Source organism: Bidens hawaiensis, unplaced genomic scaffold (genome assembly GCF_021521415.1).
Source record: "Bidens hawaiensis isolate Kalapana, Puna unplaced genomic scaffold, B.hawaiensis_p1.1 tig00006251_1, whole genome shotgun sequence".
Taxonomy (NCBI): domain Eukaryota; kingdom Viridiplantae; phylum Streptophyta; class Magnoliopsida; order Asterales; family Asteraceae; genus Bidens; species Bidens hawaiensis.
The window spans coordinates 315,380-342,895 of record NW_027491414.1 but is presented as its reverse complement, the minus strand read 5'-3'; the positions used below and the strand labels follow the sequence as shown (position 1 = coordinate 342,895).

The 27,516-nt window shown below is 33.7% G+C and overlaps 1 pseudogene; it reads right to left on the bottom strand.

The window, feature by feature from the left end:
- Nucleotides 1–26,255, bottom strand: LOC143631759 (zinc finger protein BRUTUS-like At1g18910; annotated as a pseudogene).
- Nucleotides 26,256–27,516: the final 1,261 nt, after the last annotated feature.

Below are 27,516 nucleotides of genomic sequence, written 5' to 3'. Positions count from 1 at the left end.
TTCAAATAATGTATATTTTCAATTCGATCAGATAAGCCGGGTGTTGTATGACCCACAACGAGCACATTTATGATACAATGAGTGGAACGGTGCAGTTCCTTTCTTCTCACAGTCATTGCAAAAGATGTCCTGAAAACAACAATCATATTTGAAATGAATATTCATCCGACAACCAACAATATATATATATATATGCATAATGTAGTATACAATTTTATAGCAGTGTTTGTGTGTGTACTAAGTCTACAGTGAACGAATTTTAAGACATTTTTTTATGTTCTAGCACTAAGTAGAAGACAATGCCCACCGTCCGTCCCGCGGAACAAGAGGAGGGTACTTATATTTCTGATCATCGGACGATCGGAGCAATTTCTTGACAGCGGCAGTTTCCCGGAGAAGATAACTTAATTGATCTATTGGGCCTTCTAAATGCAAATATAATAAATTAATAAGTATTTGTATTTTTTCTAGTGAAAGAAAGTCCGACAAAGTACAAAGGATTTATGCTCTTTAATTTTGTTCCTTATTTGAATGTTTAATCTTTTAATTTGTATATGATTAATTTCGTTTATTTACTTGCGTATGCATATTCTAAGAAAAAAGTCAATAACAAGTTAACAACATGCTATTCATTAGACTGTTTAAATAATAATAATAATAATAATAATAATAATAATAATAATAATAATTCAAGTATTAGACAAAAAATTTTAAAAATCTCATTCTCATTTTAATAGGGTGATAAAATAGTTTAAGTATGAAATAAAAAGCCATGGGTTTAAACTCTATAAAGTGTAAAAATTTAGTTATGAACACAAAATTAAATTTCTACTGAGATCCCAATAAAAAGACGTTGGCGCAACTAATTCTCCATATCATGTAATAATTAGACCTTTTATTTCATTTAAAATTACAAATAAAAGCCTATAGTTTGTTGAATTTTAATCGACCTTAAAGTTAAACATTTTATATTATGCATTAACCATAACCAACTAAGTTGACTAGATAGGTAGCGTGTTTCGTTGCTCGGTTAACCAGTTGAGTTTTTTTTTTCTTTTTTTTTTTTGGTTTGGTTTTACAAATGCTAGCTTTTTGTAACTTTTGTGAATTATTATGTTTAATAAACTATTTCTTGTTAACAAGTAACATAAATTCAATAAATGCCATGCGCTTTTATTCGCAAGTAAATAAGTATTTTAACCAACGCATTTTTGGCCCGACCTATTTTGACCCTACAAAATTGTGCCCCCCGTCATAAAGACTTCTGAATCCGCCACTGGCCCAAATACTCCTCTGGAATTTCCTCTTCAGCTAGCATTGTATCCAGCATCACAAAGTATACCTATGAATTTTCTTCTTCTATAAATTCAAAAATAGATATATGAAACTGTGTGCTACTAACAAACTCACTTGCATATCCCCCATTGACTTGCTGCGTATCGCCATATCGGGCAATTATAGTCGTGACAATGTATGGGAAGCAACACGGATCTAATCCAGTCTAGATCGGATCAAAGACTCAATATATATATGATTGAAGAAAAACATAAAAACAAAGATATAAAGTGAATGCCTGAAAACATGAGGAATGCATTATATGACCAGACGGTAAGACTTTCAGACGAGTCGTGGACGTGAAGACGCACTCCTGGCACACCAGGCAATTATCTTCAAGACACCCCTTAACGCAGGTATGCACCGAAAGTGACATTGACAAGCATGCATTGCATTCCATACAACGGAAATAGACTCAATAGTCAATCCCCAAACCTTGTCCCACTCTGCACAGGTTACAGTATGGGCAGTGGTAGATTTTCCTGGTGACACAGTTCTCAACGATATAACAAATTAAAATAGATAAGAAGCATTTAGTAATTTAATCACCTTTCATTAGCAAACAGTTTGCAGATAGGACAGTAGTATCTGGCCATGGATTGACCGTTACAAGAAACAGTTGAGCATGCTGGACCGACAGGTTGTATTATCAAGCATTTCATGCACATCATCATCGTAGTGGACTTCCTGCAACTTAAGTGTTTATGAAAAAAATATTTCATTTTTATGTTTATAGAGAAAAAAGATAGATTCTACCTGTACCTGTTCATTACGTGATCGGTTGCATAATCATGGCAAAGCCTGCAAGTGTAGAGTTTGTTGCAACATGAAGCAACAAGTTTGCAGTTCCTCTTGTAGTGTTGGCATCCAAACACTAATTTGTGAGAGTCGCGGTAGGATGGATTATGATCATCTAGCACGCTGAGAAAAGAAAAAACACAATTCACAAATTAGTACTATTGAAAAACAAATAAAAATATATAAAAATGCGATATCAACCCCATCATCAGGTTTTGTATTGTGAGACTATGAGTAGATGATGATGGTGGATTGGTGGGCGGAGACAGGTCGCGGTTCCTATATATCCAAGCAACGCGTGATGGTTCGATGATCTATGTGTGAGTTAGCTCCCAGTTTTTAAAATGCACAAAGCTTCCACGTTTGACAATGAGGCTTTAAGCATGCATCTAATTAGCCACTCTTGCCTCCTAATGCCGCCTTTTATATCTTTTATTGTTAAATAAACACCATTCCAAAAAAATAATAATAATAATAAACAAAGAGGCGTTAAGCATGCCTCCTCACAAAATAATAAGAATAATAGTAACTGGGTAATGAAACTCGTTGCGTCGCAACGACAGAGCAATCGACACGAATTTGGTCGGCAGGGTTAAGTTCATTATGCCACCGGCACTCAATTCAAAAAATAATTCTATAAACGCCCAAAACGGTTTAGGCACACGTACAACTAATGATCAATGTGACACGAATTCACCCTGTACCGACATATAGGTCCTAAGGATTTAAATATCTCAGTCAGCCAAGTCAAAAGAAAAAGGCCCTTAGGCCCGCCGAAAGAAAAAGGCCCTAACAAGTAACAATTGCTAATTTAGGGATAAACAAATGTTATATGATAATAAAGCAATTAAACGTGTTATCCATGTGAATGGATGAAAACATTTCCATGTTAATGGATGAAAGATTTTCAATCAAATTAATTACCTTTGTCCCCTAAATAGTAATTATAAAGTGTATATATATCCACTACATGTAACAATGAAAGATTTTCAACCAAACATCTCCTATTATTTTGTTTTTTGTCATCTTCAAGTTCAAAGAATACATTGATAATCTTGTATAATTTAGTGGTAATATTATAACACGTTATCAGCATGAATCGCTTGTGACTTAATCAAGAAGATCAACCAAGTAAGAAGACCTCAATCATAAACAAGGTAAACATATCATTAATAATGATTAAAAAGATAACTATAATGATAAAACAAAACAAATATAAAAGACATCTTATTATAAACTTTTACTAATTATGGGACTAATAACTCTCTAAATTTTACTTACTATCACTATAACTTTTATTATGCTCACTAAATTTTATTAATGTACTAATGATTCTTTATGTATCATAAAAAAGTTCATTATTATTATCCTAATATTTATCTAATTTGTTTTTAGTAATAAAATGACGAATATTGCAAAGTTTGAATTTTTTATTCTCAAAAGTTCTGGAGATAATCGAAGTTGGTGAAATGCTTCAGTTGGAGTATCTTAATGATAATCCAAGTGTTTTATGAAAAGAATTAAAAAGCAGATTTGATCACCAAAGGGATTCATTACTCCCTCCTGCTAGAGCTGAATAGAATAATCTAAGGTTCCAAGATTTAAAAAAAGTGAATGATTAAATATCTGCTCTATTAAATATGTTTAAGGTTCCAAGATTTTAAAAAAGTGAATGATTAAATATGTTGATGAAATGCTTCAGTTGGAATATCTTAATGATAATCCAAGTATTTTATGGAAAGAATTAAAAAGCAGATTTGATAATCAAAGGGATTCATTACTCCCTGCTAGAGCTGAATAGAATAATCTAAGGTTCCAAGATTTTAAAAAAGTGAATGATTACATATCTGCTCTATTAAATATGTTCAAGGCTTGAATTTTGTGGACAAATTATGTCTGAGGGAGATAAGTTAGAAAAAACTTACTCTATTTTTCATGCATCAAATATAATTTTGCAACAACAATTACGGTTGCAAAATTTCCAAACATACTCTGATATGAATAAAAATCTCATCATAGCAGAGAAAAATAATGAGCTATTAATGAAAAACCATCAAGCTCGTCCCACAGGATCATTAGCCATACCAGAAGCAAATATTGCTTAAAATAATGATCATAAGAATTCTGGACGTAAATGGGAACAAGGCCGTGGACGAGGCCATGGGCGTGCCCGAAACTATTTCAATAAAACCCATTTTAGTGGTCGCAACCACTCACTTAAATGGAATAATAATCGTGGATGTGGACACGGTCGTGGTTGTGGTCGTAGCCAAAGAGCTAATAATTACCACGCTAACCAGCAAAACAAATTTAAAAATGATGCTGGTACGTCCCAGAATGATGGAGACTCATGTTTTAGGATGTGGAAGTACTAATCATTGGACAAAGACTAGTCGAACACCTTCACATCTATGTGAATTATATCAAGCATCTCTTAGAGAAAAGGAAAAGGAAGTGAATCATATCGACAAAATTGATGATATAAAATTGATGACATCGATATTGAGTTGAATGCCTCAGATTTTATCAATGAATTAGAACCCTGAAAGTGATATTATTAAATCATAATGATAATTATATATTTCTTTTCACGTTTATGTCTTAACTATGCTTAATTACTTTTCATTTCATCCAAAAATAAAAATTTCTTGTAATAAATTTAGGAATATATAATATATGCACTTACTATTTCGAATTATATGTCCGAGATATAATCAAACAGGATTAAAGATAATTAGTTGCTAACTGTCAAACATAAGGTGAATACGCTCAACCATTTTCTGCACGACTACGCTGTACGCTTAAACTATTAAACGAGTCAACGCTTTACACAGGAAAGAAAATTCCCCAAAACTCTAAAGAATAAAGTAATCGCCGGCTCTTAGGCCGTAATACATGTTTTTTCTGGATCCTTACATATGTGGCCTGACAGTGGGCAAACCGCGCCATACTTGGTCATGTCCTTGCTCAGCAAGAGCCGGTCAACAGATTCATTTGGGAATGACTCTTTTTATATGTTTCGTTGGTAACAGCCAGGGACGTTGTTTGCTGAGTTGTTTCAAGTTGAACTTACTTCTATGAAGAATTTTGAAATTATCCGCAATGCAATGGTTTTTGTTACCTAGTTTTATTGATATTCAATGAACATATGTAATCCTACACTCTTTAACATCTCCCTTAAACACTCACAAGCTCACCAAATGGCATTATTCTCCCTCAGATATGTAGTATTGAGCATGATAATCTACCAAATTTGGTCCAATTTTGTACTAGGATGTCTAATTTAAGGTGGCCCTATTTTAAAGAAATAAGAATCGTGAATTGTTCTAAAATGGAGTCATTTGTTTCATTTGCAGACTCCGCTAAAGTGTTCTTCGTTGAAAAGGTAATATACATCTTCCGAATCACAACGTTTTTTGTTGACTATGAAGCGACCTATTCTAATTAAATCGCTATATCTTTACAGTTTGTTTTCCAAGCTTGGAGAGATTGACAACCTTGAGTGTGTGAATACTCTATGGCATACAAAAACTGTGGCTGAATCATTCAGCCAACTTAGAGCAACCCCAATAGGGGGTTTTAAAGAGTTTTTACATCCTATGTGGATGTTCTAATCCATCACACCATTGGAGATACAATTTTTTTGGAATTTCATGGATGCAATATTCTTATACAAGAATCTTGTAAAAACTTGTTCATGCAGAAAAAGGGAATGTTGGTGGACCAAGGGTTGGGTCTTATTTTAAAAAAGCTTATTCTTTCTTTTAAAAATATTTTTTCTTTATTTAAAAAATATTTAAATTTTAAAATTTTCCTTAAAACAAATAACATATAAATGTTATTCAATATAGTTTATAAAAATAAAAGGACTAAATGACAAAACTAGTCCTTTATGTTTGCACATATTTTTAATCGTAGTCCTTTAGCAAACTTAATGATAGAAATCATCTCTTATGTTTAAAAACTATATCACGTTATGTATTTTGACGCCAACCTAGTTAACTTTTCTAGTTAAACATAGTCATGTGCAAGTCACGTAGTTTTATAAATTTATATATTTATTTTATAATTAAAACAATAGATATATAAAGAAAATAGAAACCTCTCTCTTAATTTATCTGTCTCTCTAAACTCTGTACAAAGAACCTAATTTATGTCAATCTTTACCCTTTCGTCGCTTTTGTTTTGAAATCCGGTGGCGGCAGCGTATGTGTGGTAGCGGATTGGAGACAAACCGAAAACGCCCTTACATCTATAATTTTTTCACATCTATACTTATCAGATTTGATGGTTTGATTTGGATTTTATCATATCTAAATTCCAGTAAGTTGAGAACAAATTTGATGTTTTGATTTTGGGATTTTTTAGATACTCTAATTTTTCATCTCTAATTTGTTAATGGAGAAAATATTGAGCTTTTTATGTTGAATTTTGTGACGGCGGTCGCCTGCTCCGATAACGATGGTGGTTACCGGAGGCGTTGGTGGCAGATATTTTGGTTGGGGCTCTAGTGGTGTTTATACAGTAGTATGGCGGAGGTGTGGTGGTGGTGATGGTGTAGAGAGAGAGAGAGTGATTAAGAGATGGGGTTTGATTGTATAATTTTAAACTGGTTTATAGATTGCAGTATGTTGGTGGTGATAAGAGGTGGCCATGTTTGGTGTGGGTAGTGCAGGTGGTGGCGATGGAGGTGGTGGCCGGAGGACCGGTTGTTGTGAAAGAAGAAAGACGTGTAGGTGTAATGGAGATGAGGATGAAAATTGGTGGGTTGAAGAAGAAAGAAAGAGAGGAGAGAGAGAGGTTTTATTTTAAATATATTTATGATTTTATTTTAACTATTGAATAAATAAGTTTATAAATTTACAAAATTACCCTTTAAGTGCAAGAAAATGACCAGAGTTAAAAGAGAAAACTTAGATGGGTTATGCTCAAAGGATAAAACGTGATAGATTTTTCAAATAGAAAGGATGTTTTATGTCATTAAGTTTGCTAAATAACGTCTATTGAAAAAACGTACATACATAAATGACTAGTTTTGCTATTCTATGAAATAAAAGATTGTTAACTAAAATAAATGTAAAATGTCACACCCTATCCTACGACAGAATGTTGGGGTGAGAACCGTTGGCTCACAACTCACAAGGTACTATCATACAATTTAAATATGACAATATCTAATTTATTTATTAAATTCAAAATTCAATCAAATACACCATGTTCAAGCAAATTATAAAACAAACCCAAAATAACCAACTATCTCAAAAAAATAATAAATCCAAACACAATAGTCTTTTTATTAAATTAACTTAGGGTATCTCTAAATGATTCTTCATCTTAGCTTCAAATCACATGACCTTCATATACGTACAAAATAATATAGGTTGTCAACACGAGGTTGAGTGAGAAAGTCACCAGTTTTGATACAATAATAATATATGAATAAATGAGCAAAGCTGATGTTGTGAGCATAAATCAATCAAACCATGAGTAAATAGTCGGTGTCAATTGACCATTGCCAAGTCAAACGGGCTTTGGCTACTATGACAGTCGTACGATCATACTATCATGTGATTATGATGGACCTCTTTGAATGCGATTAAATAAAACAACTAAGTAAATAGCAATTAGTCATTTAATCGATCTACACACAATATTCACAGTTTGCTAGTTTCATAATAGATAATATATATAATATGAGTAGGTATGCATAAGTCCCCAAAAAAACAGTAAAATATGAGGGGAACGAGTTCTCACCTTATTAATTAGGCGAGGTTTAGTGAATAATAAGAATAAAATGAGAAACCGGACTTTTAACCTGCTGAATGAGTTAACCCAAATGAATCTGAAACTTGGAGACAATAAACTATAATTAAAACCGAGAACAACGCAATTGGAATCAGGTTAATTGGATATGTAAAACTATAGTTATGAGATTCTTAAGATTTAAACGAGGTGATACTATTCAGAATTCGAACTTCGAGTCGGGATTCGGGTTCTAACCAGTACACTCAAAATTTTATGTAGAAAAAAAAAAGTCTTCTGGACCGAAAGCTAGTTCCGACCAGAAGATAAAGAAATTGATAAGTCAATGGATTTTACTAAAATACCCTTAAACAGGTTGAGATCAAATTAACCACCGAGACTCTCTCAATATGCAAAAAGATTGAGGGCTTTTGTTCTATAGATATAAATCTACAATATTAAAGAAGACAAATTATCTTGAAGATGAAGAGAAGGATAAAAAATCAAGAGGTCAAAAATAAATGCTTAAGTTTTAAAAAGTCAGCCGATAAACAATCTTGCTAGAACTTGAGAAACTCCAACCAAAAACACAAGAGGGCCGATTATTATAGAGTGTAGGGGGGTTGCATGCGTGAAGTGAAGGTCTTGATGGCCTCGTTTATATACAAAACGTAATATAATGCTAAATTTGGACAAAAGCCCGTTTAAGCAAGAGATCTCGTTTAATGACGAAATCGAACGAAATAAAAGCCAAAATTCGTTCTTGGAGAAGGGGTAAACGAATGTGGACGTATACCATGGCTAGAGGGGTTTTCTTGGGGCTAAAAACACAGGAATTGGTTCGAATATAACCGATTTTGCATTAAAACCGAACTTTCCCAAAAATCTGATCTGCATGTCACTTGGTAGCGCTACGCGACCAAGTAAGGCCACTTGGTCGTGTGTGGCGTCGTGTGGGATGGATCTGCAGCTTTCATTTTGGTCAGTTTTCCTAGAACGTCCTTTTTTACTCTTTTTAAAAGTGTTAAGCGATAAATGACAAGTTTGAGTAGCATATAGGGTATGAATTGAATATACACCTTCAAATACTTATAAATGCGTAAGTTTATTAATAAACCAAAATCCAAATTACATTCCCGAAACAGGTAAATAAATACGAATACGAAAGATCCGAAATGTTACATAATAGGTGATGATATGACAATGTTTTTGGGTGTTTTGAGTTTCCTTATTGGAAAGGTTTTGAAGATTTTTGAAGAATGAGTGTTTTTCTTAGTATCCTAGAAGTTTAAAATTGCACAATTTAGTTAAACTTATACCCTCGAGTATGCTCCAAAGGCTGCATAATCTGGAAGAGTTAAATTTAAGTCAATGTCGTTTGCTCGAGAAGGTTCTAGAAAAGATAAAAGAAGATTATCTTGAAAAACTCGTGTTTCCTAATCTTCGCACTGTCAGGCTAATAAAACTACCAAAACTTGCATGTTTTCACTCTGGGAATCACAGTTTTGAATGGCCAAATCTTAAAAGATTAGTTATAGAAGAGTGTTCAACCATGAAAATTTTCTGTCAGTGGGCGAGGTTGTTCCTAAGCTAAATGCGGTTGAGGTAGGCTATGGTTTGCAAGTGTGGAATGGCGATTTAGACCGTACTATTCAACGTTTATTACCGACTTATTGATGCACTACAAGTAAAATGTTTCCATAATCCTGCATATGTGCTTGGATATATTCACATGTAAGAATCATACTAACAGATCTGGGGGTAAGTTACCTTTGTACCCACTTTTTAACAATTAAACATCAAACCTATAAATTTGTATGGATATACCCGTGTGTGTGTGAAAACGTTAAACACACCCTATTCGAATTTGAAGATGAAAAAAACATTATGTACAGTGAAAACGTTATACTTGGTTGACTACACTAAAGCTAAACGTGTCATTACAAATTCCCTAAAGCATCGTTGTATGCGTCTACTTCAAAGGCTTTAAAAAGGAAAAAATATAGCAATATCATGAATTAAAGAAAAAGCAAATATTCTTAATTTTATAGTATAATTTTCTTAATAATAATATATGTTAGAATAATATATGTTTTATTTATGTTGCACAAACAGGTCAATAATATATAAGAAACAATGATAACTATGAGGTAGTGGTTGGGAAAGAGAATGGAATCACCACTAAGAGTAGTCACATCTTATTTTTCATCTCTATTTATGTGTTTTAACTAAACATCAGTTTTCTCGAAATTTTATTTATATCTAAAAACATCTCACGTCTCTTTCTTTATTTCTATTTACAATAACCCATAAATATTTATTTTACTATATTTTCTCTTTGATATGCACACATATAATTATATAGAATGGTGAATACTGAAAAATAGCACTTTATTAGTGAAGAGTTACTATTACTCTTGACATCATGATAAATATATGTGTTCCTCTTGTATTTTTATATAGTATTTTATTAGTTTTTAATTGGTTTTCATTTAGAATTTGTATACTACTAACCTTTTAATGTTTGGTAGATTTTGGTCATTAAAAATGGTTGAAAAGAAGAAGAAATGAGAAGGAAACGGGCTAAAATGAAGAATCAGTCAAACCAGGAAGAGAACCAGCCCAACCGGCATGAAGAATCAGACCCTTTCCTCCCCACCCTGCACGGCCACCCAAGAGGAGTCTCTTCGCGCGGGGCGGAGCTCTTATTTTCTCCTCACGCTGCGCGGCCAAGTCCAATTCCTTGTCGCGTGGCGCGAAGAGGCTTAATTTCAAGAATATTTCGGGTTTAGGTCCTTTAAACACGATATAAACGTCATTAACCTTAACCTGGAGTAGATGAGATGAACCGGAGCTATTAAGGTCGCAAATTCAAGTGAGGATTAAAGTTTTTGAAGCGTTTGAAGGCCTAGAGTCATACGGTGAAGAGCTACCAACACAAGATCGAAGACTACGGGCTTTGTCATCCTAATCTATCATATTTATCTAATTTTCACCATGAATTCTATGTTTCGTGTTTTGTTTGATATTAAGATGCTAGGCTAATCTTATTAGACTGTCTAGGCTTTATGATGAACCATCATTGATGTTTGATTTTTATTGGAATTTGCTTTTCATTATGGGTTTTATGAATCAGTAAATAGTTTGATATTATTTATTCAATGCATATGTGTGCTTGGTTTTATTTGATGAGTTTTATTGTTTCACAGTTTCTTTGGTGATTATCTCATACAATACGATTCTATTAGGTCATTTACTGTGTGTTATTGACTAGTTTGTGGTTGATATGCATAAAAACCATAGAAACAATATTATTAGTCAAATAAATAGAAGTGTGCTGCTAATCTAAAAAGCTGTAAGGTGATAGATTATTTGATAGTTCTTTGGTGATTAGGATTGCTAGATTTAGTTCTTCGTAAGGAGTCCGTCTAGATTTGATTTTTCAGCTTTGTCTATTGAGTTGAATGAATTTATTAAACTATCTTTGAGTTCCATGCTGTAAGGTAGGGTTTGGTTTAAAGCTACTCGTTAATATTTAATTGGATAACCATAAGAAAGTCTATTATTAAAACTAATGTTTTTAATAACTTAACAGGAATCCATAAGTGTCTTCCTGAGAAGGGTCAAGGGTCCTGTTTGGGTTTTCTTTAAGTGATTATTTTATGATCCCCGTTCCATAAGAAAGCATTTTTCTGATTAATTGATAACTGAAACTTTGGGAATTCTAGCCTAGGTGGTTTTTCCATCATCATCTGAATTAAGCCCAAGTACTAAGTCGAATCATCTTTAGTTTTATTAATTAGTTTTAATTAATTTAAAATTAGTATGGGGGTCGCGAAGCTGTTGTTTGGCTTAAGAACGTGCCAACCTTTGTACGTGGAGGAAGCTGTTTCTATTTTTGATAATGGCCTTCGAGGGGCGATTGAGGACATCTTGGTTTGTCGGGGGGCGTTCTTCGGGGATTTCCAATGGAGGTTGGCATCTCTTCCGACCCGTTTTGGGGAGTTGGATTTATGTTCGGCCAGGGATGTATCTACATATGCTTTTGTGGCTTCGAGAGACAATCATGGAGTTTGCAGGACCACATTCTTCGGGGATGTGGTATTGATGGGTTGGACACTGATTACGGGTGTGCGATGGATCGTTTACGTACTTCACTTCCCGATTTTGATCTTAGCGGGTTCTCTAATAAGGACACCGCCCCCCCTAAAGCCCAACATGCTTTGGCGAGTGCCTTATTTAGTGGAATCGTCCAGAGTTTAGAAGCGAAGTTTGATCTATCTTCTCGCCAAAAAGCGGTGTTTGAATGCCTTCGAGCTCCTCGGGCCCAGGATTTTCTAACGGTCATCCCTGTTGAAGGATTAGGCCAACACATGTCAGGGTTGGAGTACCGGGCTATCCTTAAGTACCGGTTAATGATCCCTATGTTTCCGATTGATGAGCCTTGCCCAGTTTGCCGCAAAGTCTGTTTGGATTCCTTTGGAGACCATGCGGTGCATTGCAAATAATTACCCGGTTTTAAATATAGGCATGATTTGGTTAGGGATGTCCTGTGCGATATTCTTAAACGGGCAGGGATTTCTGCAAAAAAGGAGGCCCCAGTTAACTTTCTTACAGATCCGCTCGAAGCGAGGTCCACGTTACGACCAGCTGATATTCTTGTGTTTGGGTGGGCAGGGGGAAACACGCTTGTGTGGACCTTACAGGAGTGTCTCCTATTGTCGGGCTCAGGGACCGCGGATTTGTTGTGGGTCAGGCTGCGTTGAAGGCCGAATCGGGCAAAGTTGCCAAACACGAGAAAGCCTGTTTAGAAAATCAACATGTGTTTCTCCCTTTTGCTTTTGATACATTTGGGTTTCTGGCCCCGGAGGCCGTGAATTTTCTAAACAGGGTTCACCGTGTCGTTCATGGTACTTTGTCGTCTCCTACGACCCAACGCTTTGTTTTTAGTAGTATTGGTTTTGCTATTCAAAAGGGGGTGCGGCACAGCTTGTTGCTCGTTTGCCTGCCACTTTATTGTAATCGTTTTGATTTTAATGATAAATGAGCGTGTTAAATTAGTATTTAGTAGACCCCCCTCAAAATAATTATAAAATACATGGTCGTGTAAGTAGTTTAGTCTAATTTAGCTAGTTTACGTAATTAAAAGAGTCTTGTGGGTTGGATATTTGGACTTACTTAGCTGTACTAGAGTCGGCAGGTACACTTACCAGTTAATAGTTTTAGTTAAGTTAAGAGTCTAGAATTATTACTTAGTGTCTGAATAAGCATATTTTAGTTAATAAATTATATAACTACTTTTAGCACATAAACTCTCTATTTTATATTTTAGAGCATGAAGAATGAGACCTGAATGCCAAAATAAGTTAAAAAAAAAAGAAAAAACTATGTTTTCCTTCATATTTTTAAGATGAAGAATAATATAAAGTATGAGATGTGATGTTTATACGGATTTCCTTTACCTATGTAAGCACACACATTTTCCAGAGCACATCCTCTTTTTTCATTCAATTCTATCTATACTACCTTATTTCCAATATGGCCGGCAATGTAATACTACTATATCAAATCTTTAATTTATGGATGACAATTTCTGACATGACCCTTAACGCTACACAAATACACAATACGATACGAAACAAATATTAATGTGTTTGGCATTGAGTTTAACATGTTTTGTGTCTTAAACAGATCGAAATGTTTAAGACCTATTTAAATACGTGTGTCTTTATAGATTAAAACACCAGTTAACCTGTTAATAACCTATTTTTATTTTTTTTAACAAAAAATATATGTACAGTTATTAACTTGTTAGTAACCTTTTAATAACCTTTTATATTGTTATAATGAATATTATATACGACTTGATTTTTATTCAAGTGTGTTTTGTATAATAAAGACATTTATGGATTTTTGTTTCAAGTTTGTTAAAGAATCTTATGGTATAAGACTTATTATGTGTTTATAATTTAATTAATATGATTCTTATGTTATAAGAATTTTGTGTTTATGATTTAATTAAAATAACTTTAGGGAGTTTTTATTCACTACATATGTATTAGTATCGTGTAACTTAACATGTTGTTTTGTGTTAACCTGGTTCTAAACATGTTTGGGTTCATGTTTGGAAAAAATGACACAATTAGTTATGGTGTCTTATTCGTGTCTAACACTGAAGGTAATCGTGCCCTGTTATATCTGTTATATTTCTATTTTCACAATTTTGCTAATGACTTCAATTAATTAAGACAATGAGGGGGAGGGGGGTGTTCTTGGGTTAGGGTTAAAGTCTCACTTGAGACAAAATGAAATTATGGGGGCTTAAGTTGGACCAGGAGGTTTTCTCACCTATTGATAGATTTATTCCTAAGGATGAAAAGGAGATTATCTGGTGGATCCAAATGATGGTTCAAAAAAAATAATAAAATAATAATACCTAACCACCGCATTATAAACGTGTAATATACGCTATTGTTGTTTTCATGGGTAGTTGCAAAAATAATATATATAATTGGCTTTTTATAACACGAGGTATTATATTTTAATAAATATCAATAGGTATTAAATTTTAACAAAATATCGTGCTGCTTTCATATTTTTGTTTGTTAATATAAGGGATCACAAAAAATAAGGAGCATCACATAATAATCTTTATAAACAGTAACATAAAAGAAAGGAATCACAAAAAATAGGGGACATAACAAAATAATTTTTATAAAAGATGATATAAAAAGAAGAGATCACAAAAAAAGGGTGTATGACATAATATTTTTTAGGAAAAATAACATAAAAATAGAGAATCGTATTAAGGACATGACACAATAATTTTTTTAAAAAAATGACATAAAAATAATGGATTACATAATATTTTTAAACATTTTTTAAATAAATCGGATTACCGCTAAAATGAGAAGCCACAAGTAGATTGTAAGGTCAAACTAGTCGCGACAAGTTAACTGAAAATAAACTACTCGTATATACCGGATGAACTAGTCGTTGACCAAGATCTACTCATAATAACTAATTGGGCTTTCAGACTAACCAGTCCAGTTAGTTTCTTTTAAAACTAACCGATTCGATGTATTTGGTAAATAAAAACAACTCGTCTTGGTTAGTTTAGTAAACTACTCGTGTCTCGAAAAGTTATAATCTACTCGCCGCGACTAAACGTTTATGCAATACTCGCGGACGCTGATTACGAGGCATGCAACTTCTTTAGTCTTGGCGACTAAAATCAGTGAACGTGCTCGTCATGGTTAGTTTATGGCCACGTGGCATGCTTTAATTGGCTTTGCAAACTACTCGTGTGTTAACATAATCTACTCGTCACGACTAGTTTATAATACATAAAACTAGTTTGAATTCGATACCTAAAACTTAAGATCTTACCACTCTAATAAAAGGCTACTTCATTGTGTCACTTGTCAAGCTCTCATCACTCCTCACTTTTTTTAACCCATATTCAATAAATGGTTTTTATTTCGGGTCAACCCTACTAAATAATAGTTTCCGGATCATTTTATTATTCTGTCCATTTCTTTTCATAACACACACCCAACCCTAATTCCCATTGCCGTTCATCCCCACGGCCGTCTCTAATAAAAAACTACATAATCTTGTTACTTGTCAGTCTCATAGCCATCCTCACACTTTTTTCAACCCATTTCAATATGTAGTCCTTATTCTTTAAGTCATTTCAATATATGAATTCAATATTTTTATTAAATATAAATTATAACCGATTCATTCATTAGCAGATGATCTCAAATGAGATAATATTAATTAATTAATTAAAATGTGTGATATTTTATGTGCACGGATATTTTTTTGTTGCTTTCATGGATACAATATCATTTATTAGGGTTGGAATGAACTTTAAGAACCTTATTTGTCACACAGAAGAGTTATAAGCAGACCTATTTGTTACTTTATCAAGAGTTACAAGCAGACATGGACTAAAGATTTTGATTTTTGATAGACAACGTATACCGACCAATACAATCACAAATGTAGTATACAATGAAGGTTTTACTTATTTGCAACATATTTGTGTAATCTTTGTTATGTAATTTCTGTTATTTTAATGTAAATTATAATTTTATTAACATTATATGATCATTTTTGTTGATTATATTTCATTTAATGGTTAAAGCTAAAAATTTTTATCAATTAACCGTGTAATATACGGGCCTCAAACTAGTTTGCTTTTATAAATCCCTATTTTAGAATTTTTCCCTTTAAAAAACAACAATACAACGTTGTAATACAGATATCTTGTCGCGATGATAAAGTATGAATAGACTTTCAAGGCCTTGCTTTTTATTTTTGATGAATAGACTTTTGACAGCCTTACTTTTTGTTTTTATTGTAACATTATGGATTATTTTTATTTTTTTAGACCATGTGTTATGGCAAACGAGCGACCGGCTTCAGCGAGTGGTGCGAGCCACGTTAAGAAAACCTGTTTTAGCTTGAGCCGGTTCTAGATCATAATGACATCGTGATTGTTCATGCTTGAAGATATGATTAGGATGTATGATTTACTTTAGTGTGTGTTTGTGTGTGTATTCTGAGAGGATTTGGGCAGAGTAACAGGGTAACACGATTATCAGAATACTTGTTATTACGTAAAAGATAATTACATGTATATATAGGGGGATGACCACATTTGTTAAGTTAACACTTAACGAATGTGTCATTTATTACATTAAAGCTAAACGAATGAGACATTTATTCGTTATACATTAAAACATACGAAAGGCTCCACATTCGTTAATCTTGGTTAACAAATGAGCTTACAATTATACGAATGTGATACATTCGTTACGGGGTAACGAATGTATCTTACATTAGAGCGAATGGGCTTATTTTACCAAAATTCCCTTATAATAATAAACTAATATAATAATAAGATAAAGACCGAGACGCTCGTTTGATGTATCAACACACGTCGGCCACGAATACACAACACCCTCGCCGCAAGCAGCTGCGGCGACCCGGGTGAGTTTGCTCGCTTAGGCTAAAGAAAGAAAATTGATGGGTTGGCTCGCGAATGGATGAATTCAGCGAGCGCGAATGACAACGTGGTGAATTGTAACACCCTAGCTTAAGCGGAAACGCCTGAGTGTGACGTGCATATTGCTCAAAACACATGTGACACTATTAAATGACAATATTATCATTAATTTATTCAAACTTCAAGTACACAAGTTCAAAATAAAGAAATTACATTTAATAAAAGAAAATTTAAAACATCTTGTCCAATTATTGTTGTGACCTAAGTTTAGTGTCTTTTTCATAACATCACCCTCTAATAATTATACTTGTAGCATATATATATATACACATATATATATATATATATATAGAGAGAGATGAAGTATAAAATGAAAACCCATTTGAGTTGTAAAAACTCGTGAAAACCCAATGTAACATCGTTTTTTTTTACACATGTAATATATGTTGTTACATTTAATACAAAACATCGAAAAATCAAAAAAAAAGTTGTTTTACTATTTTTTAACATTTTTTTACTAATTTTTATATATGTTTTCAAGAGAGAGAAAAAGTTATATTTATGTTTACATTTTTTATTAACTTTAATTGTGAACCACAAGATTCAAACTTTAATTAAAAACATGTGATTGAGAATGGGTTTCTATAGTTTTACAACTCAAGTGGATTTTTATTTTAACCTAACCCTATATATATATATATATATATAAAGTCAACTAAATGAATAGTTTGTGAGTTCACACAAGTTTTTGTTATACATAATAGAAAACCATACAAATCCATGAACATGTGTAGTAATCGCGCAACTAAGGTCCTTTCCAGTTGGTCACGTGGCAACCAACGTACTCAGATAATCAAGCAAGTAAGGTCTTTTCTAATTGGTAACAACTAATGTACTCGGATAATGTGGCCATTTTCCACTCATAACAAAATGGTCCTGAGTGCAAGGGGCGTTTGATCATAATTATTGAGAATACCACGTACAAGCAAGTTTTTAGCAAATAATCATGTAAACACACAAGTCCATGATGTAAATTGTAGTTTGAAGCAATAAGGCTAAGTAAAGTTGAAGGTTTTCTAGGATATATATGCTACCCCAAAATGTTTAAAAGAGTAAAAAGGGAGTGTGAGAAACTCACCTTTGAAATTGAAGATTAAACGATAAATAAAATCCGAAAGCGCGTCCAATGAATCAAAACGATTGAACCTTACGAACTATAAATAAATGAAAATTACAAAAGTTAAATACTAACTAACGGAATTATTAATATTAAATAATTTAATTCTTAAGAATATGCATTATTTTATTATATTTTATTATTTTCTAGCATTTCGTTATTATAATATTATTTGATTAATAACTTTACACTAATATGAGAATTATGTTATTTACGAAGCAGGGATTTTAATAGTAATTTTATCTCGAAAAACAATTATGTTAACGAATTAAAGTTAACGAAATGGGATTATAAAATAATATTAACGGGTTTAACGAATAAGAAAGTTAGTTTTTAGGTGAAAAATGATAATATATAATTTATAATTAATTTTATTTAGTTTAAAATAATTTTATTTAATTTGATAATTTTTTATTAATTTATTTGGTTAAATGATAAAAGAAATAGGGTTTTATTTTAAATAAAACAAACAAAAAGTGTTGACCCAGGTTCGAAGCCGAGTGTTATGATCTACACCTTAATGTCTTAACCACTGGACCAACATGTGTAGTTGTTACCATTACATAAACGATTATATATATATATACACTCACTCAGTTCATCATTATCATTATAAAACCATAGGTTTCAATTTGATTAATCCGTTTTGTGTTTGGTCTAATTAGTTTAGGGGTTTTGTTAATCGGCTAAAAATGATTAAAAACCATATAACAATTACCTGAAATGTTGACGGATTGATAGAGAATGATGGTGGCTGGAAAACGATCTTGGACAACCAATTATTGATTATGGAGAGTGTTTAGTTTAATTCGAGGTTGCAGGCAGTTTTAGTTGATGATTTGCGTCCTGTTTATAGACTCAACTGGAGCGTATTGTGTTTAATGGTCATTAATGGCATTTTAAATAAATTCCGGCGGGTATTAATACACCCAAATTCGTTGTTAATTGTGAGTTAATATCATTTATTATTGTTTGTCGTTATGGTCTATGGTAATTACGAGCTTTAATTGAATTATTTTGCGATATTGAAGGGTTTAAACGGTTGCCGGAAGTTATGCGGCTTCGCCGGAATAATTGCCGGCCGGAAAAACGAGAGAACGGGGAAGGGACTGGCTGGGATTGATATTTATTATATTATAATATATTAATTTAAATATATTACACGCTAGCCCCTCAACTTTCAATTTAGTTTAAAATAGAATTAAAATACAATTATGCTTTAAACCTTGAACTTTGAAATGTTATAAAATGAAAAAAAAATACAGAACTTGGATAATTTTCGTATTATACCCGTATGGTTTGGAAATTGATTAAACTTAACAAAACTTTAAATCTCGGAGTTCAACACGAATAGAAAATGAACGATCAATAAACTTAATTAATCGGGAATATTATATTATTGATGAATGATAAACAAAATAAATCGAAATGATACAACTGGTCAGTTTAACAAATACAAATACAAATATAAATGACGAATGTCACAGCATTCCCTACTTTTGAGAATTTCGTCCCGAAATTAAGTAGAAAATCCGTATAAAAAAGATGAGGATACTTAGTTCGCATTTGGTCTTCCCGCTCCCAAGTGAATTCAGCGCCACGCTTGGATTCCCAACGAACCTTTACCAAAGGTATACGGATACGCTTGGTTTCCTTGTCTTTGCGATCCATGATTTTCACTGGTTTCTCAACAAAGTGCATTGTTTCATCAATGCGCACCTCATCGAGTGGTATATGGAGACTTCCCTCAGCTAGACATTTCTTTAGATTAGAAACATTAAACGTCGGATGAATGGTCGAAAGTTCTTGCTGAATCTCGAGAGTATATGCCACACCGCCGACACGTTCGAAAATCTTGAAAGGTCTAAAAATTGAGGAGATAGTTTGTCTTTCTTGCCGAAATGAACCACACCTATCCAAAGGGATACCTTGAGAAGAATACAGTCACCGACGTTAAATTCGAGAGGTCGTCGTTGATTATCAACGTAAATCTTTTGACAGCTACGAGCGGCCAAGAGATTTTGTCTAATTTGAGCTATTCAATCGGTAATCTCTTAAACAAGTTCCGGGCCAGTGATTTGAGTTTCACTAATTTCACTCCAACAGATAGGGCACTTACGGTCATAAAGTGCTTCGAATGGAGCCATACCGATACTCGAATGAAAACTGTTATTGTATGAAACTAAATCAGGTGAAGATGAGAATTCAGTTTCCACCAAAATACATGGCATATGACCTGAGCATGTCTTCGAGCGTTTGAATCGTTCTCTCGGATTGTCCATCGGGTTGAGGATGATAGGTTGTGCTAAGATCCAATCGAGTTCCTAACGCGGTTTGAATTGATGCTCCGAAATGTGAAGTAAAACGGCTATCACAATCGGAAATGATATGCAATGTTACCCCATGACGGCAAACGATACGCTGAACATAAATCTGGGCGAGCTGATCAATCAAGAACTTTTCATTGATCGGAATGAAATGAGTGGATTAGTCAACCGGTCAAATATAAACCAAATACCGTTGTGGCGGCTTAGAGTAGTCGGAGCTTGAACACAAAATCCATGGTTACATTGTAACATCTCGGAAAATCCGATATTTATTTTGGGCTAAAAATGTCACCTTTGAAAGATGAAGGATTAAAAATATTCACAAGACAAGTAATGGGAAAAAGAGATAAGAAAAAACATAATAATACATCTCATTTTTAAGGAAATAAGAAAATTCCATCCCACATGGAAAGATGAAAGAAAATTGAAGCATTCCGCATGGGTATAAATAGGAAAGATAACTTTCATCCCACATGGAAAGAAGGAAGAAAATTGAATCTCTTTATAAGGAAGAGAGTTTCCATAGTAATATTCTTATGTGGCTAACCAATCTCCTAGTCTTAACGGACGGTGCGAATCACCGCACGCGCACGCACACGGACTCGGACTCAGACACGAACTCGGGCGATGGGCGTAATGTAGCGTTTGATGGCGCACTTCGCACGCTCGCATCGCCGCGAGCCACATAAGGGCCACTTTAGTATTTTTGGAAACAAGGACTAAAAGTAAAATTATGAATTTAGATCCTTCGCACTACGCGAACGGATCAGGTATAAGGTCTTCGCGCTACGCAAAAGACAAAATACATAAACCGACATTGAACATCTTCGCGCTACGCGAAGAACTCGTCCACCTTTACTGCGCGCTACGAGAAGGAGCAATAATGGATGTGTGACACGTGTGGACAAGTAGGAAGATATCTGATGACTCAGCAAAATTAGGACGGTTCGCGCGACGCGAACGGCAGAACCTTTTGTCCTTCGCGCTATGTGAAGGAACCTTAAATCAGCTATAAATAGAAAGGGTTACGGCATGTTATTACTCACACCAAACACACTACTTTCATACGACTTGCCTCGGGAAGCGTGCCAGTTCTTGTAATATGTGCCAAGCCTCAATGTTCTGACGGTTTATGCCTCAATGCGCGATAGAGAATAGAGGTGCTGCTCATAACAAACTTAGGCGTATAAACTCCAAATACCCGTGTAAAGTAGGGGTTCTGCTTAAGTCATCATTTCATTATTATATTATATGGCTTAGACCATAGTCGGGGGTATAGCCCAAACCTTGATCATATTTAAGCAATAATATAACTTTTCATAGAAGTTATGATCAAACTAATGTTTCATCATGCTTAAGAAACGTAAGCATTCACATACAAAGGAGATAGTCAAAATAATATTTCTTTATGATTAAGAAATATAATATTCACATACAGAGGTTATAGTTGAATATTGTTTCTTCAACATTTAGAAACACCGTATCTTACATACATAAGGATATGTTCAAAATGTAGTTTCTTTACAATTAAGAATCATAAAGCTTCATACACAAGAGAAATAGTCAAACTAATGTTTCTTTATGACTAAGAAACATTAGATTTTGCATACAATGGTTATAATCAAATTGAAATTTCTTCATGAAGAAGAAACTCAATATATAATTGATAAACAAGTAGAAAGATCACATGTATAAATATTTTATTCAAACAATGATCGATCAAGGTTTAAAGCTATCAAAACTAGACTAAAGGTCTATAGCTGGATCAAGAAATGATCCTGGTATTTATATATGTGCCTATTTTATTATAGGTTAATCATCAGTCATTCATAAAGGTTTTCAAATGAGATCACCAAATATTCAGACAGACAATCATAGGTGAATACGTTAAACCTTTACAAAGAGTCAAAACAGATTTATATAAGATAAACGGATTGTTTGTATTAAAGAGTTGGTCAAATGTTTACATGAGATTACGTGATCTCCAAAACATTATAATACAAATTAGAAAATAAAGAAACTCAGATCGATTACACATGTGTCTGGATCCAAACATAATTGTTTAACCTAACATTCGAAGGCTACGTGGCCGCGAGTTAAACGGTCATAACTAGTTCTCCGATATGGGCTACGTGGCTCGGAGAAATTGTGTGTGTGTGTGTGTAAGAAAATGTTACAAATACTGGAAATAGAAATATTTCTCCTAAGCAATGTCAAAAAAACTATATTTGTATTATAATTGTTGTCTAAATACTTTTAGAGTCAACAATACACCAGCGTATCGCTGACGTGTTTTTCCCCACATTTCAGGAAATAGTTTTAACACAAGTAGCAAGGAATTAGTGTAACTCAAGGAGCTAGATTCTCGCTACAAGAAGATGGCTCAGTTTTTAATTATTTAAATATGGTAAACGGTTTAAATATGAATTTCAAATTGTACACTCGGGTAATTATTATCCGAAAAAGTTTTCAAAATAAATTAATATTTTATTTTAAATAAAGTCTTCCGCTAAAATAAACCCATAAATTTGATATATTTACAAAGCAGGTACCAACTGAGAGTCACACTTCTAGGCCCTAAGACGGAGTGTGACAGGTTGGTATCAGAGTCATCGGTCTTAGCGAATTAGGTATTTAATTATACCTAGGTTTGATCATAAGATAAAAATCAGTCTTATTATAGAATCATCGGTTTCAGCAAATTAGGTATTAATATGTTAGTACCTAAGCTTTAAGCATTTCTTGGCAACGTGACACAATATGATTGGATGAATTCGCATGCCGACTTCAACAACAACACATGGTCTTAGTTGGCAACTTATGAATGATTTTTACCATTTTTAGTTAAACACTTTTAGATAAAATGTAAATAAATGGTACGACCCATTTACCTTTTCCTTTACAAAATTACCTTATGGTTAACATGGCATAGATAATTAGATATCCACAATAGCAAACTGACACATTAATGTTACCATTAGAAGTTAGGATTGAAGAAAAGATTGAAAAAGAATGGATTATTTAGTAGATCGTGTATGAAATCACTTTCCTAGATTAACAATTCGACCCTAATTGCCTGGGTTACACGAATTTTTACAAGGCTTCTCCCCCAAATCCCTTACCTAAACCAGAATAACAAAGCATTGAGTTGATCATTTCCTTCAAAACTCTATTTTTACGTTTGGCAATACCGTTTTGTTGAGGTTGATCGATGTCAAAAGGTCAATCAAAAACATTTATAAATTACCTTTACTAGCTAGGACAAGTAAGGTGTCGAATCTACAGGGAATCAGTGGAAAGTGTTAATTAAGTTTAATGCATTTTAATTAATTATACTAGGGTGGACAAATGATGTCAAGCCCTTTGAATATTGATTTGGTTGTAAAGCAATTTGAGAAAACAGTGACAACGCTTCAGGTTCGGGATATGCAATAAACTGATTGACGTTAATTTATACCAATTAGAAAATCGCATAGACATGATTCTTTTATTAGAATAGATAAATGATTACTAGACACAATAGTTTGGTTATGATAATTCATAGAACTTAATCCGAAGAATTGACACAACTGAACAAGGTCTACCTAATTACCAGTTCATTAATACGAAGCTAAGCATCTATCAATGACTAATGACAAGCGGTTCAATGACGATAAGAACTTAACCCTAAATGTTGATGAACACAAAGCAAATAATTGATGATAAACGAAAGTCCCAGAAAAACAGTTGTTTAATCGATTCCAATAAACATATAGATTCAACCAACCAAAAGATTAATCAAAACTAAATCCCAATACATGTAATGTTCATAAAAATAATTAGTTCATATGTAAACCCTACACCAGAAGTGATCACAAGTGGTTTAGCCTTACCTCTGCATCATGATTAGCTCGATTATGGATTGGAAGGATGAAACCATGGAAGAATTGGTGATTAGAAGGTGTTAAAATGATGAATCCAAGCCCCAAAATAGTCTAAGGTGGCTAGAGTATTAAGAATAATCGTTCTAGGGCTTTACCTGGCTTAAATACGGAAGAAAAAAAACCAAAAAACTGACTTTCCCTGTCAGGCCAAACCGTAGCCTACGGTGGCCCACCGTAGCTTACGATGGGACCATAGGCTATGATAGTGAACTTCTGCCTTATGGTAGTTTTTATTCCATTTTCATACGCGTCTCGTCGAGAAACCCAAAATTCATATATTATTGGTCCCGTAACTCATTTTCTAGCCCCGGATAGGCCCGCTTTACTTTAAGTGCACACGAATCACTTCCTAACTCCCCCGATTGCTTCCTTTTTACCCGTAACTCAATTCCTTGCCATCCTAAATGCTCCAAATTAGTACTTTTATGCTCCGAGTACCTGTAAACATAAAGCCAGTCAAAGTACCCATGTTCAATACATATAAACAAGTAAAACACACGATATAAAACACTTAAAGCACGTTCTTTCCCCCCACACATCAGAGGTGTGGATGGAGCACTTGTTTCATGAATAATACCAACTGATTGAAAATATTGACGATCCATATACTCACCTCCTCGGTGGTTCTTAGACATTTTATTGACCTAACTAGTTGCAATTCAACCTTGGTTTTATAAATTCTAAATTTATCCAAAGATTCATCTTTGGAATTTAGAAGATACACATAAAAAAACCAAGTAGCACATCTATAAAAGTAACAAGCTAATTTTTATTACCCGAGTCACATAAATCACTATGTACAAGTTCTAGTATCTCAGATTTCCTTGTAACTTTTGGAAAAGGTTTTCTTGTAATTTTTGTGAGCGTACACGTCTTACAAATTTCTGTATTTAAATCAAATGTTGAAGTCAAACCATCTCTAGACATATAATAGATTTTCCAATAATTTACATGACCTAAACGAGCATGCCATAACATAGAGTAATTATTAACTTGTAGTGTGTTAGATGTTATAAAAATAGAATTCTCTACTCAAACATTTTTATGATCAATATTTAATTTAAACAATCGATTTCTATTACAATAATAACCAAAACCAATGAACATACCACATTAAGATAACACATACTTATTGGATTCATACACTTTCTTGTATCCATCAAAATTTAAACAAGTGTCACTAACTAGATTCTTATGAAGGTTAGGTACATACACAACATCTATTAATTTAATAGTTTTTCCAAAAGTAAAAGACATACTAACAACACCAACACCACATATAGGCTGACTTGAATGACCTCCCATCTTGACAAAGGATCCATCATCTATCAGTGTAAATTTCTCGAACCAACACCTATCTTTACAATAGTGACTTGTTACACCCGAGTCAACCCACCAATCATTGTCATCATCCTGTACAAAAAAGGATTGAGGAATTAGTGAACAATAATTCTTGACCGAATTATTAAGATTAGTAATTTACTGACCTTCATTTTTTGAAGCCGGGTCTTTGACCCGTTCCCAACCCCACTAGTTCCAGCACCATTGTTGTAAATTTTGACTCGACAATCACATTTCAGATGTCCCGGTTTGTGACATCTCCAACAAACCAAATCCTTATGTTTCTTATTCGGTTTATTGTGAGAAATAAACTTGCATTTGATCCCTTTTCCTTTGTCTTTGCAAGTCTTTTTATCTTCAATCATGCGAACAGAAGGCTGTCTAGATTGTTCAAAGGGATGTCCAAATTTCACATATTCAATTTTCCCTTTACTGTTGTCATTTTCTTGTAATCGAAGAGATTCTTCAATACACAAATGACTTCCCAATTTAACCATAGACATCTCCTCTTTTTGATGTTTTAAAGTATGTTTGTAATCTTTCCATGAAGAAGGAAATTTATCAATTACACTATATACAGCAATGGACTTGTCCATATTCATATTATGTTGTGTAAATTGACCAAGGTATGACAAAACCATAATATAAGCAAAAATAAAAAATGGAGAAAATAAAATAAGTGAATTCCATCCCACATTAGTGGAGAAAGAAAATGGAATGCTTCCACCTTTGTGTAAATAAGAAAGTGAGTTCTTTTCCCACATTGCTAGATTACAAAACTTGTAAGCTCTTTATAAGTAAAAGAGCTCATACGATAATATTCTTATATGACAAATCACACCCAGTGGTCCTAGTGAAGGGTGCGAAGCACCTGACGCGCACGCGCACCGGAACGGGCACGGGCTTGGGCAAAGTGCGATGGGCCCAATATGGTGCTCGGGCAAAGTGCGATGGGCTCAATGTGCCGCTTTGATGACGCACTTTTCACTTCACACGTTGTGACATTCATGACAAAATCAGGTACACCTTAGTATTTACATACCGAATAAACGATTAACCGTTTATTGCGTATCGAACAAACGAAAAGCCAAACAAGTCTGGTTATGACTCGAATATCCCGAGGGGACCATCTATAAGTGATATACGTATATTATAAACTAACATATTGATATTACGGCCTTAGTACAATAGCAAACCAGTTAAACGAAAAGATACTCGTTTAACTACCCGTTATGACTTTAAATGTGGAAGTTAATTCCAAAACAAGCATTGTATCATCCGTTAAGCCGAAAAAGACTTACAAAACATTTATTTGAGATGTTTTAAGCGATCAATGAAAAAAATTTGGATTTTTACAACCAAATGGTATGTTTTTCTAAATTTACAAAAATTTGGCCGAAAAGCACTCGTTTTCGCTGTTTGTCGTACCCGATATATTTTTCTTGCCAAAACAGAACCCGAAATAAACTTAGACTTGGGACATCATGTTTAGTCACACAAAACAAGGCAAATGGGCCCAAGGGGGCCCTACACCTGGCGGCCGCCACTATTGCCCCCCCCCCCCCCCGCTCTTTTAACATTCCGTCATATTTAAGCAACTTAGTAGATACTTTTACCATCATTTTCATACAAAATCTAGAAAACAGCTTCCGGACTCTTTCACACACACAAACCCTAAGGTAAAACACCATCTTTTGATCATATAACCTTGATTTAAACATGTTTAATTACATAGAAATATACATTAATTACAAAAAAAAATCAATCCTAAACATGAAAAAATCCTAAAAATTGTCCAAAAATATGTTTTGATCCTAAACATGGTTAGAAATCATAATCAAACACTTTTTTGGCCAT